General features: G+C 37.1%; 1 long non-coding RNA gene across 1 annotated transcript in view; it reads left to right on the top strand.

Moving 5' to 3' along the window:
* The first annotated feature begins 2,573 nt into the window (after positions 1–2,573).
* LOC117085281 overlaps positions 2,574–14,927 on the top strand; it is a 29,453-nt gene continuing 17,099 nt past the window's right edge. The window contains exon 1 of the long non-coding RNA XR_004437905.1: positions 2,574–2,729. This is a non-coding gene — a long non-coding RNA (uncharacterized LOC117085281). The remainder of the gene's footprint in view (positions 2,730–14,927) is intronic.

The following is a 14,927-nucleotide window of genomic DNA, read 5'->3' as shown; positions in this document are numbered from 1 at the left end:
GATTTACTAGAAAGAGTGTAATGATTTTTAGTGTAGCTTTTTTCCTTCCTTTTTTTCCAACATTTCTTCCCCTCCTTTCTTCCTCCTCATAAACTCTTTCCCCCTCCCCACAAGAAGACAATACATGTTAGCAACTTAATATGAATTCTGTCATACTTTTCCTCCATGATCATAAATCATTAATGTGGCACACACATGTATATGTGTTTATGTGTGTGTATCCATATATGTAATACACACATATAAACACATATACATGTGTTTTCTGGCACTGTTGAACAAATGGTAATGTATACGCATTTTTTTTTTGGATCTTACCTTTCTCATTCGACAATATCTTCTGGATATTTCTCCAAATCCCATTTCATCTTTCCCCTGTGGCATCCACTTTATGCTCAGGGTTTTGCTACTAGAACATTGAGGTCCTTTTAGATATATTTTTTAACATAATCATACTTTTATTTCTTTGGAATAAATTCCCATGAGTAGAATTGTTGGGCTGGGGACTATATGTATTTTTAATTTTAATAGATTTATCAGAGTGATTTTCAAAAAGATTACAATGCCTAATGCTCCCACTAGCAACTTATGAAAGTACTTTTCCTTCACTTTCTCACCAGAAACAAGCAACAGTTTTCATAGGTTCTTTTAATTTTTGCTGGTCTGATAGGAATAAGGTTTCATTCTTACTTTAACTTGCATTTCCCTGAGTGCTAATGAATTTGAACACTTTTCATATATTTGTTGGCTATGTAAATTTGTTCTTCTGCTATCTAACTTTATGGAGTTTTCTTTTTTTATTGTCAGTTTGTAAGAGCTCTTTTTCATATTCGTGTATAGTTAAACATATCTATTTAAAAAATAGCTGCTTGGTTTCTAGGCTTGGGCTTTGAAGTTTTTATCTGCTTATAGAAGACTTTATTATTTTAATTTTTTTTACACTTAAGTCTTTAATATAGAGAGAATTAGTTTTTACATATGGTATAAGATGCAGATCTTCTTTTATACTAAACTCAGGCCAAACTCCTCTTCAGACCATCACCCAGGGTAGAGAGCTTGCTACCTCCTAACTGTGTTAAAATGCCACATATATTTTTATTATACTCAGGAGGGGGTCCTATAGCCAGGTCACCTTATATTTACTTAGTGTATTAGTCCGTTTTCATGCTGCTGATATAGACATACCTGAGACTGGGAAGAAGAAGAGGTTTAATGGACTTACAGTCCCACATGTCTGGGGAGGCCTCACAATCATGGCAGAAGGCAAGGAGGAGCAAGTCACATCTTCAGTGGATAGTGGCAGGCAGAGAGAGAGCTTGTGCAGGGGAACTCCTCTTTATAAAACCATCAGAATGCGTGAGACTTATTCACTCTCATGAAAACAGCATGAGAAAGACCCGCCCCCATAATTCCATTACCTTCCACTGGGTCCCTCCCACGACACGTGGGAATTGTGGAAGTAACAATTCAAGATGAGACGGGTGGGGACACAGCCAAACCATATCACTTAGTTCAGTCTCAAGATTATTCTTTCCAGAAAGTTAAACTGATGCTCTACTTTTGGCCTAGAATTCTGGTAGAAGCAAGAATGTAAACATTCCACATTAGTCTCCTCTTTATTTTGTCTTTTTTTTTTTTTTTGGTTGGATTTTGTTTTTGGTTTTCTATAAGGTCTTAGTAACTTACATAATTCCCCTGCTTTCACTGACTTTATTCTGTTTTTATTAACTAACCTTACATCTCTCCATCTTCTAAGTCATTTTCTTTATGATTAATATTGCCCACTCAACAATCCTTAGTCCTACCAAAGGACTTTTTTTGAAAGTCTTTTAGGAATGCTAGAACTTACTGATGTACTATAACCATTGTTATCTTTTTTAGTATATCATAAAATTCTACTGTCTTAGTTTTTCATTTTTAATATTCACTTTTACCTCAAGTTTGGTAAAAATTATATAATAATATGGTCAATTTAACATATTTTCAAGAAATTGGCTGAGACATTTTTCAAGCTTGTGAACACAATTTTTTAAACATTCCAAAAACCTAGTAACTAAACTAAGCTGGTATATAATGACCGTTGCACATTTAATCTTTAAACATGATATTAAACAACACATTTGGGTTCTTAAAAAATTTATTTTTTTTGCATTGCCTCACAATACATATTTATATTTTAAGTGTTTCTATTGTAAAATAAGACTTGCTGAAGGACCACGTGGTGTAATAGCAAATTGAACTTGGTCATGAACTCCTACTTTAAACCCAGGTCATTGCACTTACTCCTTCTTTGACCTTGGGAAAATTATCTTCTCTGAATCTGTGCTCCCATGTATCAAATAGGAATAAAAATGTTCACGGAATTTGGTTTTAGAGACAATTTAATTAGTTAAAAAGAGAAAAGAAAACAAAATCCCACTATCAATATATATTACTTTTTTTGCGTATTTCCTTCTGGTTTTTGCTCCTATGTATATCTATTTTACTATATATTTATGAGTGTGGTATATGTGTATATTTAACATGTTTATTTAGGTCAAATAAAAAATGTAACACTTTTATTAGGCTGTTCAGTATCGAGCAATAAAAAAAGCATATAATCTTAGTAAAATAGATTTTTAGTTTTCTCATAACAAATAAGTCAACTTATTTGCATTTCAAATTGCAGTTCCTGGCTGATGCTGATTTTGCTGGTCCAGGGAACACACTTTGGGGTCACTGATCCCTAGGTAATTGTTTCCCAAATCCTCTTCACTTTTTGTCATATGAGTTATATGAAAAACAGCATGTATTTTTTAATGTTGATTGTTTACGAAGCAACAAATCTTTTCCTATTATATGCCTTCTGAAAGTCACTTTTCAGTGTATTATTTTCAAGCTGCAAGATGCATTTGATATTATTTTATATAATTTTATAATTTTAAAATTAGGGACCCTGATGCCTCATTTTCTGATTTCTATTATGAATTATGTTTTTCTCATTAGGCTGACAGAATAGATAAGAAAATTTCAGTAGGTAGATAGGAGGGAAGGGATATTTAGAGGTAATTAGGTAGAGTGGAAAACACAGACAAGCTGATTTGAACTCAGTAGTAATCCTTTAATAACTTGGATAATATACTTTCTCAGCCTCACTTTTTTCTTTTTTTTTTTATCTATAATACAGCTAATGATATCCACCTTAGAGGGTTGTTGAAAAGATGAGATAACATACATGATGGTTGCTAGCCATGCCTCGTCTATAGTAGGCACTCAATAAGTAATAGGTGAGGTAATATTTTACTGTTATTAAGCAATGAGAAGTTCAAGTTTGAACTTGTTTTTTATTTCAACATTATAATTCATATATATCGCAATAAATCTTGATAAAAATAAAGGTATAATAACCATCAAACTAATAAAATACATTTTCTAGGTTGAAAAATGACAGATGCAATTTGTTCAAAAAAGAAAATGTACGGAGAATATTCAGACAGTGATGACAGGAAACAATGGAGATTACACAAGATCAGAGTAAAATGTTCATAATTGTTAAAGCTGGGGGATAATCACATGGGAATTTATTATACTATTGTGCCTATTCTTATGTATGCCTGAATGTTTTCATAATAAAAAGTTTCAGGCTGGATGCAGTGGCTCATGCCTGTAATCCTAACCCTTTGAGAGTCCAAGGCAGGAGCATTGCTTGAGCCCAGGAATTTAAAACCAGCCTGGGCAGCATAGTGAGACCCTGCCTCTACAAAAAAATTTAAAAATTAGCTGTGGGCTGGGTATGGCGGCTCATGCCTGTAGTCCCAGCACATTGGAAGACCGAGGCTGGTGGATTGCTTGAGCTCACGAGTTTGAGACCAGCCTAGGCAACATGACGAAACCCCATTTCTACAACAAATGCCAAAAAAGGAAAAAAAGAAAGGAAGGAAGGAAGGAAAAGAAAAAATTAACTGGATGTGGTGGGTCATGCCTGTAGTCCCAACTACTTGGGAAGCTGAGCTGGGAGAATCATTTGAACCTATAGGAGGTGGTGGTTGCAGTGAGCCAAGATCGTGCTACTGCACTCCAGCCTGGGTGACTGCAGTGAGACCTTGTCTCATAAAAACAAAACAACCCCAAAAAAGTTATTTTAAAATCAGTGCTCTCATTTAACAAACATTTTTTGAGCATTTATCAAGTGCCTTGCTCTACACTGAACTGTCCTTCAGTCCTATTGCTGTTACTGAGGTGTGAAGGAAGTGTGGAGCATAGGAGGAAGGGTTTAATATCAATGGATTGAGGGTATGTGGAAAGAATTGGGAAAAGCTTTACAATGTTGAAGATACGGGCTTTGAAGAACGAGTAGGGTTTGGTTGGATGGAAAAGAGATTAGAATGGGCATTCCAGAGAGGCAACAATCTAAACAAAGGCACAGCGATATGAAAATCCTGGCATTTTCCATGATCGATGCCTCTTCTAATATGCAGGCCTGTGGGAGCTGAGGCTGGAAGGACCTTGTATGTCATGCTGAGAAGTCTGGACTACGTTTCTTCAACTGAAGGCTCTTGAGTAGGAGAGCGATGTGATTGGATATGTGTTGTAGAAAGATAACTTCGCTTTTTAAGAAAACAACTTTATTGAGGTATAATTGATATACAATAAACTACACATACAATTGCTGAGTTTGGACATATGCACGTACCTGTAAAATTATCAATACAATCGAGGTAATAGACATAAGAAAGATAACTTTAATTATGAGTTTGAGAAAAGATTGGAAGGATAAGACACTAGAGACAGACTAGTTAGGATACTCTTAGAACCTATTGAAATAAGAACTAATTTAAGGACTCTATGAGTATTGGCAGTAGAAATGGAAGGGTGAAGACAAATTCAAGACATTTTCTGGGTGGAAATTCGACCTAGGATTGAAGCAGGGAGCTACACTGTCCTCCATAGTGTAAACTAAGTTGCTATGAGTCATATAAAATAGCAATAACTAGAATTTTTTTTCCGCTTCTGCTGGAAACATTTGAAGAATGATTTTTCTCACCTGAGCATCTTTTCTTCAAGTTCATGGTTCAGCTTTTATAAAGACTAGTATTGTGCTTTCTGGGGCTGTTTTCTTTTATTGATCCATTTATTCCCCCTCACCTTTCTCCTTTCTTCCTTTTGTGTGTGTCCATCCACACACACTCCTTTCTTTTAACCAAAAAATAATGTACTTTCTTATGACTTGTGGATATAAAATCATCATTATCTTTTGGGCTTAACATTTAAGACAATTTCATAAATGTGAAGCTTCAAACCTATTTCCCCAAATATTTTGCATTATTAGATTTTTGGGGGAAGTACATATTGCTGACATGTAGAAACTTTTTTTTTTTCTTTTGAGACGGAGTCACCCAGGCTGGAGTGCTGTGGCATAATCTTGGCTCATGGCAGCCTCTGTCTCCCAGGTTCAAGCAATTCTCCCACCTCAGCCTCCCAAGTAGCTGGTATTACAGGCACGTGCCACCGTACCCAGCTAATTTTTGTATTTTTAGTAGAGATGGGGTTTCACCATGTTGGCCATGCTGGTCTTGAACTCCTGACCTCAGATGATCTGCCTACCCCAACCTCCCAAAGTGCTGGGATTACAGGCATGAGCCACTGCACCCAGAAACTTTTTTTTTTTTTTTTTAATCATAGAATCTGTGTAGGTAGTGTTTTTTTAGGTGGAGTTTCTCTGTTTTTATTTTTTTCTCTCTCTCTTCCCATCCCCCACAACACTAGAAGACCATAAGTTATGCTTTGTTTTAGAAAAAAGAACATATCACATTTCTAGATCTTCTTGGTATATTACAACTTGAATATGTCTATAAGGAGAAAATAAATGGGTAGAAATGCCAGCACAATTAGAATAACCAAGACATTGATTTCAGGAGGCCTCTATTAACAAAAGGACCTAGAGAAGCTGCCACATGGCAGAAATCATGAATAATATGTTGAATTGACTTAGATCCCTTAAACCCAGTCTTGCTTCACATCAGGTACCTTTGTTGGGCTTCCTAGTTGGAATTTACCTGGAGTGCAGCTTTGCCATAAAGTAAACCATCGGCCTACGTTAGAAATTAGTAAAAGTTCCTGTCTCTCAACACTGCTAAATCAACTTGATGAGAGTGTTTATTTTGTAAGGAAATACTGCATTGAAATAATCATGTAATGAAGAAATATTTCTTACTGTATTTGCTACCACAGACATACACCATATCATATTATAGATCTAGACTTTTAAGTTATAAACAATTAGCAGCTGAAAGAAATAACAAATAAATGACTCTCGGGACTGTATTTTCTCTCTATATTTATACAACTATATTTGAGTTGTCTTTGTTGGCAAGAATCAGATATAACATAAAAATGCATTCCTGCCACAAGTGTGTACCTGTATCAAATCATAAGGAAACAAAGACAGACCCAAAGTGAGGGACATTCTACAAAATAACGGGCTTGGATTCCTTAAACATGTCAAGGCTAAGCAACACAAAAGCTGAGAGACTTGCACGTTTTTTAAAAACGTAGATGTGATAACTAAATGCAGTGCATAAACCTGGATTGGATCCTGCTCCAGGTGAAGATGACATCTATAAGAACATTATTGGGACCAGGTGCGGTGACTCATGCCTGTAATCCCAGCACTTTGGGAACCTGAGGCAGGTGCATCATGAGGTCAGGAGTTCGAGACCAGCCTGGCCAACATGGTGAAACCCCGTTTTTATTAAAAATACAAAAATTAGCCATGGTGGTAGGCACCTGTAATCCCAGCTACTTGGGAGGCTGTGGCAGGAGAATCGCTTGAACCTGGGAGGCAGAGGTTGCAGTGAGCTGAGATCGTGCCACTGCACTCCAGCCTGGGCCACAGAGCAAGATTCCGTCTCAAAAAAAAAAAAAAAAAGATTATTAGGACAAGTGATGAAATTTGGATACGGACCATAGATTAGAAAATAGGGCCTGGCGTGGTGGTTCACACCTGTAATCCCAGCACTTTGGGAGGCTGAGGCAGGTGGATCACTTGAGGCCAGGAGACCAGCCTGGTCAACATGGCAAAATCCTGTCTCTACTAAAAATACAAAAATTTGGTGGACGTGGTGGCACACGCCTGTGATCCCAGCCACGTAGGAAGCTGAGGCACAAGAATCACTTGAACCTGAGAGGCGGAGGTTTCAGTGAGCTGAGATGGCACCAGTGCACTCCAGCATGATCAACAGAGGGAGACTGTCTTAAAATCATTTTGTATCAGCATTAGATTTCTTTATTTCAGTGACTATGCTGTGGTTATATAATAAAATGTCCTAGTTCTTAGGAAAATGCATATTGAAGTGTTTAGGGCCAAAGAGACACTTTATGTAAACAGTTGGTAAATCCAAGTAAAAGGTAGATGTGATTTTTTTGTGCTATTCTTGATATTTTATCAGAAAGTAACCTCCACAAAAATATCTTAGAAAAAAATCATTATTTTTGAGAATATTTTATTATTGTCATAAGTTTTTATTTCAAATTGGTATGTTGAATTGTGTAAATTTCTTAATAAAAGACTTGTGTATTAAGCATATTACTTATTATTAAACGTTTTCTGATGACAGTTATTCACAATTACCTTCCAAACAGCTATTTATCACAAGTTCATTGTAAGTGCTGGCAATTAAAATAATATGTAACATATTAGGGATGCTGAGAAAGAGAAGGGCAGCCCTTCTCTTTCTGTGGGGCCAGCCTGGCATTCACTGGTAGGCCTTGGCGCTCTCCTGTTGGACATAGTTTCACAAAATATCAGCATTAGGCAAGGCCAATCTGAGACCATGCTAAATACAAGATAATAAATACAAGGTATCTTGATGCAGTACAAGATAAACACACATTTTTTTCTAAATGCACACAAAAATAAGGTTACTGTGTCATCTACAAAATACCAAACATCCCCCTTCCCAGCTAATGCTAGTGACAGTTGCTTCTCTACCAATTATAGCTTGAGCTATGCTCTAGTGTCCTCCCTATAGATAAGATTTATTGAGGTAGCTAGTCACAGAATTGTCCTCATATTCTGCCAACACTCAGTATACAGTGAACCCCTGCTTCCTTGAACTCTCCCCCAAATCACAACCAGAGTCCAAATCCATGACAGATTCTAACACGCTCTTACTGAGGTGCCCCAAGCCTCATGGTGTGCCTCTCAGGTTCAAGTGATTCTTGTGCCTCAGCTTCTCACGTAGCTGGGATCACAGCCTCATGGTGTGTGTGTGAATAATAAACACAACTTGTTCAACTACAGGTGTGTTCCTGACCACAAGACATTGACAATGTCTAAGGTGTGTTCCTGACCACAAGACATTGACAATGTCTAACATGATGTATAATACAAATCAATATGTAATAGGTCACTCACAGACATATATTTCTACCAATATGTAAGTGCTATTTGATTTTTTTTTGGCTTAAAAATAGAAGGTTTATAACTACCTGACTAAGATCATTTTGTAGTAAGGGATTTATAGCCCTGTATTTTAAAAATCAAGTTCTATGGTATAATAAAAGTAAGTATTTTCTTTTGTAAACATTAATATTTTACCATGTGGATGGTAAATGATGGACAGTTGTTGGCAACTGAATGAAAGAAAGATGCTCCATGTTTTCCCGAAAAACACTTGGTTCTTGGAGATGATTTAATATTCGGATTGCATATCTTTTTTTTTTTTTTTTTTTTTTTTTCTTTTTGAGGCAGTCATTCTCTGTTGCCCAGGCTGGAGTGCAGTGGCATGATCTCAGCTTATTGCAGCCTCTAGCTCCCAGGTTCTTACCTCAGCCTCCTGAGTAGCTGGGACTACGGGTGTGCCCCACCATGCCTGGCCCCTTTCCCCTAGCGTAATGTCTTCTAGGCTCATCCATGTCATAGCATGTATCAGTACTGCAGTCCTTTTAATTGCCAAATGATATCTTATTGAATTGATATACCACATTTTCTTTTTCCATTTATCAGTTGATGGCTATTTGGGTTGTTTCCATTTTGGGGCTATTTTGAATATTACTGCAGTTAACACTGGTGTACACAATTTTTGTGTGTTATTTATCTTGGGTAGGTACCTAGGAGTGAAATTGCTGGGTCAGGTGTTAACTCTATGTTTAGTCTTTTAAGGAACTGCCATACTGTTTTCCAAAGCAGCTGCACCATTGTACAATCACATCAGCACTCTGTGAGGGATCCAGTTCTCCCCATCTTTGCTAACACTTATCTGTTCCTTTTATTATAGCCATCTTAGTGAGTGTGAAGTGATTTTTTCATTATGGTTTTGACTTGCATTTTCTTATGACTAATGATGTCGAGTATCTTTTCATGTGCTTATTGACCATTTGTATATTTTCTCCAGAGAATTGACTTTTCAGATCCTTTGTCCATTTTCACAATTGGGTTAAGTTTTTATCGTTGAGTTGTATGTGTTCTTTATATATTCTGGATACAAATCCTTCCTTTATCAGATAGATGATTTGAAAATATTTTATCCCAATATGTGAGTTATCTTTTCAACTTTTTGATGCGTTTTGCAGCACAGAAGTTTTTAAATTTTTGGCTGGGTGCGGTGACTCTCGTCTGTAATCCCAGCACTTTGGGAGGCCGAGGTGGGCTGATCACCTGAGATCAGGAGTTCGAGACCAGCCAGGCCAGTGTGGTGAAACCCTGTATCTACTAAAAATACAAAAAATTTAGCTGAGTGTGGTGTCGTGTGCCTGTAGTCCCAGCTACTCTGGAGGCTGAGGCAGGAGAATTGCTTGAACCAGGAGGCAGAGGTTGCAGTGAGCCAAGATCACGCCATTGCACTCCAGCCTGGGCAACAAGAGTGAAACTCCATTTCAAAAAAAAAAGAAATGATTGCCTGATCCAAGTTCATTCAGAATTATGCCTGTGTTTTTTTCTAAGAGTCTTACATTTAGATCTTTGATCCATTTGGAGTTAATTTTTGTATATGGTGTTTAGTAGGGTCCAAGTCCATTCTTTTGTATGTGTATAGCATCATTTGTTGCAAAGACTATTCTTTTACCATCAAATTATCTTAGCACTCTTGTCAGAAATGATCATAAATGTTAAGGATTATTTCTGGACTCTCAATTCCATTCAATTGATCAACATGTCTATCCTTAGGACAGTACAGCATTGTCTCAATATCTATAGCTTTGCGGTAAATTTTGAAATGAAAAAGTGTGAATCCTCCAACTTTTTTCTTTTTCTTCAGCATTGTTTTGGCTATTCTGGGTCCCTTAAATTTTCATACTAATTTTTGGATTCAGCTTGTTGATTTCCGCAAAGAAGCCAACTGATATTTTGATTCAATCATTTGGTTTTTAAATTTATTTTAATTTACCCACTTTTGTGGGGTGATTTAGAATTTATAGAAAGCTTTTGTTTATGCTACTTGAATAATTGTCTCATTTGTCGTTTTTGCTAAGCATTGTTGTACATTTTGTAAATGAGGGCCTTAAAGGTTCAAAGAGGCTGACTATGTAATTGTTATTATTATTTTTTAACTCTAATACTTGTTCTTTATATTGTAGCTTCTTTCTTAATATGCCCTCAAATAGCCATTTAGAATAATAACGTCTAAATTATAAATGTGATACTACATTGGTGGGAAAATTAGTCAATAGCTAAATTAAAAACATTCTTATTAGGAACATTTTTTCAGTTAGAGGATATTTGACTGCTTAGAAAAATTATGAAGAATTTGTGTTAATCCCTTAAATCTAGTTAATTGTCTCAGGCGGGATTGAGATGACATGAAGTCACCCAGTGAGTAAGGAAGGTAGATAATGACAAGTTATTATTTGTAGTACACTGAATGAAGGATATTTTATTTAAAGGGTCCTAATTATTCTTTTTCCAGAATGATTTGAATATGGAACCATACACCTATTAAAAATCACACTTATGGGGACCACACTGATATAATTTTTGTTTGTTTTTGAGACAGGGTCTCACTCTGTTGCCTAGGCTGGAGTGTGATGGTGCAGTGCTGGGCTCAAGTGATCCTCCCATCTCAGCCCCCAAGTAGCTGGGACTACAGGCATGCACCACCATGCCTGACCAATTTTTAAATTTTTTGTGGAGATGAGGTCTCACTGTATTGCCCAGGCTAGTCTTGAACTTCTGAGCTCAAGAGATCCTCTTGCCTTGGCGTCCGAAAGCATTGGGATTACAGGTGTGTTAGTCTGTTTCACACTACCATAAAGAACTACCTGAGACTGGGTAATTTATGAAGAAGAGGTTTAATTGACTCACAGTTCTGCAAGACTGGGAGGCCTCAGGAAACTTACAATCATAGTGGAAGCAAAGGGGAAGCAAGCACCTTCTTCAGATGGTGGCAAAAGAGGGAGAGAGAGTGAAGGGGGAAGTGCCACACACTTTTTTTTGATCTCTTGAGAACTCACTCACTATCATGAGAAGAGCAAGGAAAATCCACCCTGTGATCCAGTCACCTCCAATCAGGTCCCTTCTCTAATTGCACATGAGATTTGGGTGGGAACACAAATCCAAACTATATTAACAGGTGTGAGCCACCTTGTCTGGCCCACATTGGTATAATTAATACAAAATAAACTTATATCTTGTTATCAAGTTTTTTTTTTTCATTATGTAGATATGGTCAAAGAAAATGTCATTAATGTTTGTGAGAGCTTTAAGTTCCACCTGAACTCAATTTTTAAATATTAAGAAAATATTTATTGAGGCCAGGTGCAGTGGCTCACGTCTGTAATCCCCATACTTTGGGAGGTAGGCAGATCACTTGAGGCTAGGAGTTGGAGACCAGCCTGGCCAACATGGTGAAACCTCTATCTCTACCGAAAATACAAAGATTAGCTGGGTGTGGTGGCACATGCTTGTAATCCCAGCTACTCAGGAGGCTGAGGCAGAGAATCGCCTGAACCTGGGAGGCAGAGGCTGCAGTGAACTGAGATCACACCACTGCACTCCAGCCTGGGCAACAGAGTAAGACTCCATCTTAAAAAAAAAAAAAAAAAAGAAAGAAAATATTTATTGAGGTAAAATTCATATAACATAAAATCAACCATTTTAATGTGAACAAATGCTGGACTTTTATCATGTAAAATTTCAGGGACACAGAACAATAAAAAAAAATGCCATAAATACTGTTATGCCTATCACCCAGATTCGGAATAGTCTTAGCATTGTGCCTTATTTGATGAGAACTTTAATACTTTTTTTTTTTTGAGATGGAATTTTGCTCTTGTTGCCCAGCCTGGAGTGCAATGACACAATCTCTGCTCACTACAACCTCCACCTGCCAGGTTCAACTGATTCTCCTGCCTCAGCCTCCCAAGTAGCTGGTATTACAGGCATGCGCCACAATGCCTGGATAATTTTGTATCTTTTTTAGTAGAGACGGGGTTTCACCATGTTGATCTGGCTGGTCTCGAATTCCTGACCTCAGGTGATCCGCCTGCCTTGGCTTCCCAAAGCGCTGGGATTATAGGCATGAGCCACTGTGCCCGGCCTAATACATTTTTAAAAATAAAACCTTATAGATAAGTTTAAGGCCCCATGCCTATTTTTCCTGATTCTATTTCTCAAAGGCAGCTGCTATCCCAAATTTGGTATTTATTGTTGCTATGAATATTTTCATACTTTTGCTACATATGTGTGTATCTGGAAACACTATATGGAATATATGGAAGGAATATATAGACTATATAGAATTGTTTGACAAATTTTTATATATACATGGTTTTATATTGAATCATGTTTTACATGCTTTTAAATTATTTATTTATTTATTTACTTATTCTTTAGACACAGAGTCCCAATCTGTTGTTGCCCATGCTGGAGAGCAGTGGCATGATCATAGCTCACTGCAGCCTGGAACTCCTAGGCTCAAGTGATCTTCCTGCCTGAGCCTCCCAAAGTGCTGGGATTCTAGAGATGGAGCCTGGGCAGCACTTTGGGAACCTGAGGCAGGTGCATCATGAGGTCAGGTGGACTGAGACTGTGCTCCTATACTCCAGCCTGGGCAACAGAGTGAGACTCCATCTCAAAAAAAATAAAAAATAAAAGATAAATAAAAAATAAAATAAAAGTTTTTTTGAGGAAATAAATCATTTTCTACCAATATTACATAGAAAGTCTTAAAAACATAATAACTAGAGAAAGATAGTGTATTTAAAAATAATACCTAACCAGAGAATTTCAGGTTTCCTTCTGGTTTTCTAACTATTGGTAGCTAAAAATGCTGATGTCATTTAAAATTATTAATTGCTATTTTATATGATCCATTTAAGCTTAAAATAAAACTGGATATTCAATATTAAGCCAATATTTTTATTCAATTCTGTGCCAAGAATGATTCTAGGTGCAGATACACGGCTATGAATCAAACAGCCAAGGGAATTAAGAAATGGAAATGAGTTCTGTTTCCATGACAATTTAATGATTCTTATTCTGTAGGGAAAACATTCTTGCACTACTTCCCCTGAGTTCATGTAGAGTAGTAGTTCTCAATCCTGGCAGCCATTAGAATTACTTCAGGGTCACTTGGAGTGGCATGGGCTCAACCCAGATTTATTAGAAATAAACAGGATTTCTAGAGATGGAGCCTGTTACCTTCTTCTTTTTGAGCTCCCTATGTTGTCGAGCCAGAGTTGAGAACCACCGATTTATTCTAGAGTATGCCAAATCCAAGGAAGCAGATGGAAAGCCTACTTCATTTCTGAAGATTCATAGCTTCTTTTTTTAAAATTCAATGCACAGGAATGTAAAATGGCTCTGTTGCTGTGGAAACTGGTTTGGCAGTTTCTCAAAAAATTAAACACCATAAAATTACCATATAACCCATCAGTTCCATTCATAGGTGATATACCTTCAAAGAATTGAAAACAGATGCTTAAACAAATACTTGTACATGTATGTTCATAGCAGCACTATTCACAATAGCTAAAAGGAGGAAACCATCCAAATGTCCTTGAATAACACACTGTGGTATATACAATGGAATATTGTTCAGCCACAAGAAGAAATGAAGTAATGATTCATGCTACATCATAGATGAATCTTGAAAACATGCTAAATGAAAAAAGCCTGACACAAAGGATCACGCTGTATGATTCCATTTATATGAAATATTCAGAATAGGTAGATTTCTATAAATGGAAACCATATTGGTGGTCGCGGAGGGCTGAGAAGAGGGAAGAATGGGGAGTAACCGCTAAATGGGTATGGGTATTTCTTTTGGGACGGTGAAAATCTTTTGGAACTAGATGTAGTGGTTGCACAACAATATGAATGTACTAGATGCTACTGAATTGTTCACTTTAAAATGGTTAATTTTATGAGATGTGAATTTTGCCTCAATTAAAAAAAAACCTATCATCTACAAACATTAAATCTTTACTTTTAATGTGATTTTCTTAATTAAAGAAAACTAGCTTTTCAGCCAGGCACGGTGGCTCCCACTTGTAATCCCAGCACTTTGGGAGGCCGAGGCGGGTGGATCATGAGGTCAGGAGTTCGAGCCCAGCCTGGCCAAGATGGTGAAACCCTGTCTCTACTAAAAATACAAAAAAAATTAGCAGGGCATGGTGGTGGGCGCCTGTAATCCCAGTCACTTGGGAGGCTGAGGCGGAGGATTGCTTGAACCAGGGAGGCAGAGGTTGCAGTGAGCTGAGATTGTGCCACTGCACTCTAGCCTGGGTGACAGAGCAAGACTCCATCTCAAAACAAACAAACAAACAAAAAAATACAAAAACAAAACAAAACTAGCTTTTTAGGAAATCAGATTAAAGCTTGTCATAAAACACCAGTTGAATTGACTTAATTCTGTGATCCAGGCTTTTCATTTGTCTCATAAATAGCCTAAGGGAGAAGCTGTGACTTGCCCACATTCTGAATACATCTAAGAAGATACTGTTATCTGGAA

Source organism: Trachypithecus francoisi, unplaced genomic scaffold (genome assembly GCF_009764315.1).
Source record: "Trachypithecus francoisi isolate TF-2019V2 unplaced genomic scaffold, Tfra_2.0 Lachesis_group1, whole genome shotgun sequence".
In the NCBI taxonomy this organism is placed as follows: domain Eukaryota; kingdom Metazoa; phylum Chordata; class Mammalia; order Primates; family Cercopithecidae; genus Trachypithecus; species Trachypithecus francoisi.
Note: the sequence above shows the minus strand (reverse complement) of the source record. Positions and strands in the feature narration are given on the sequence as shown.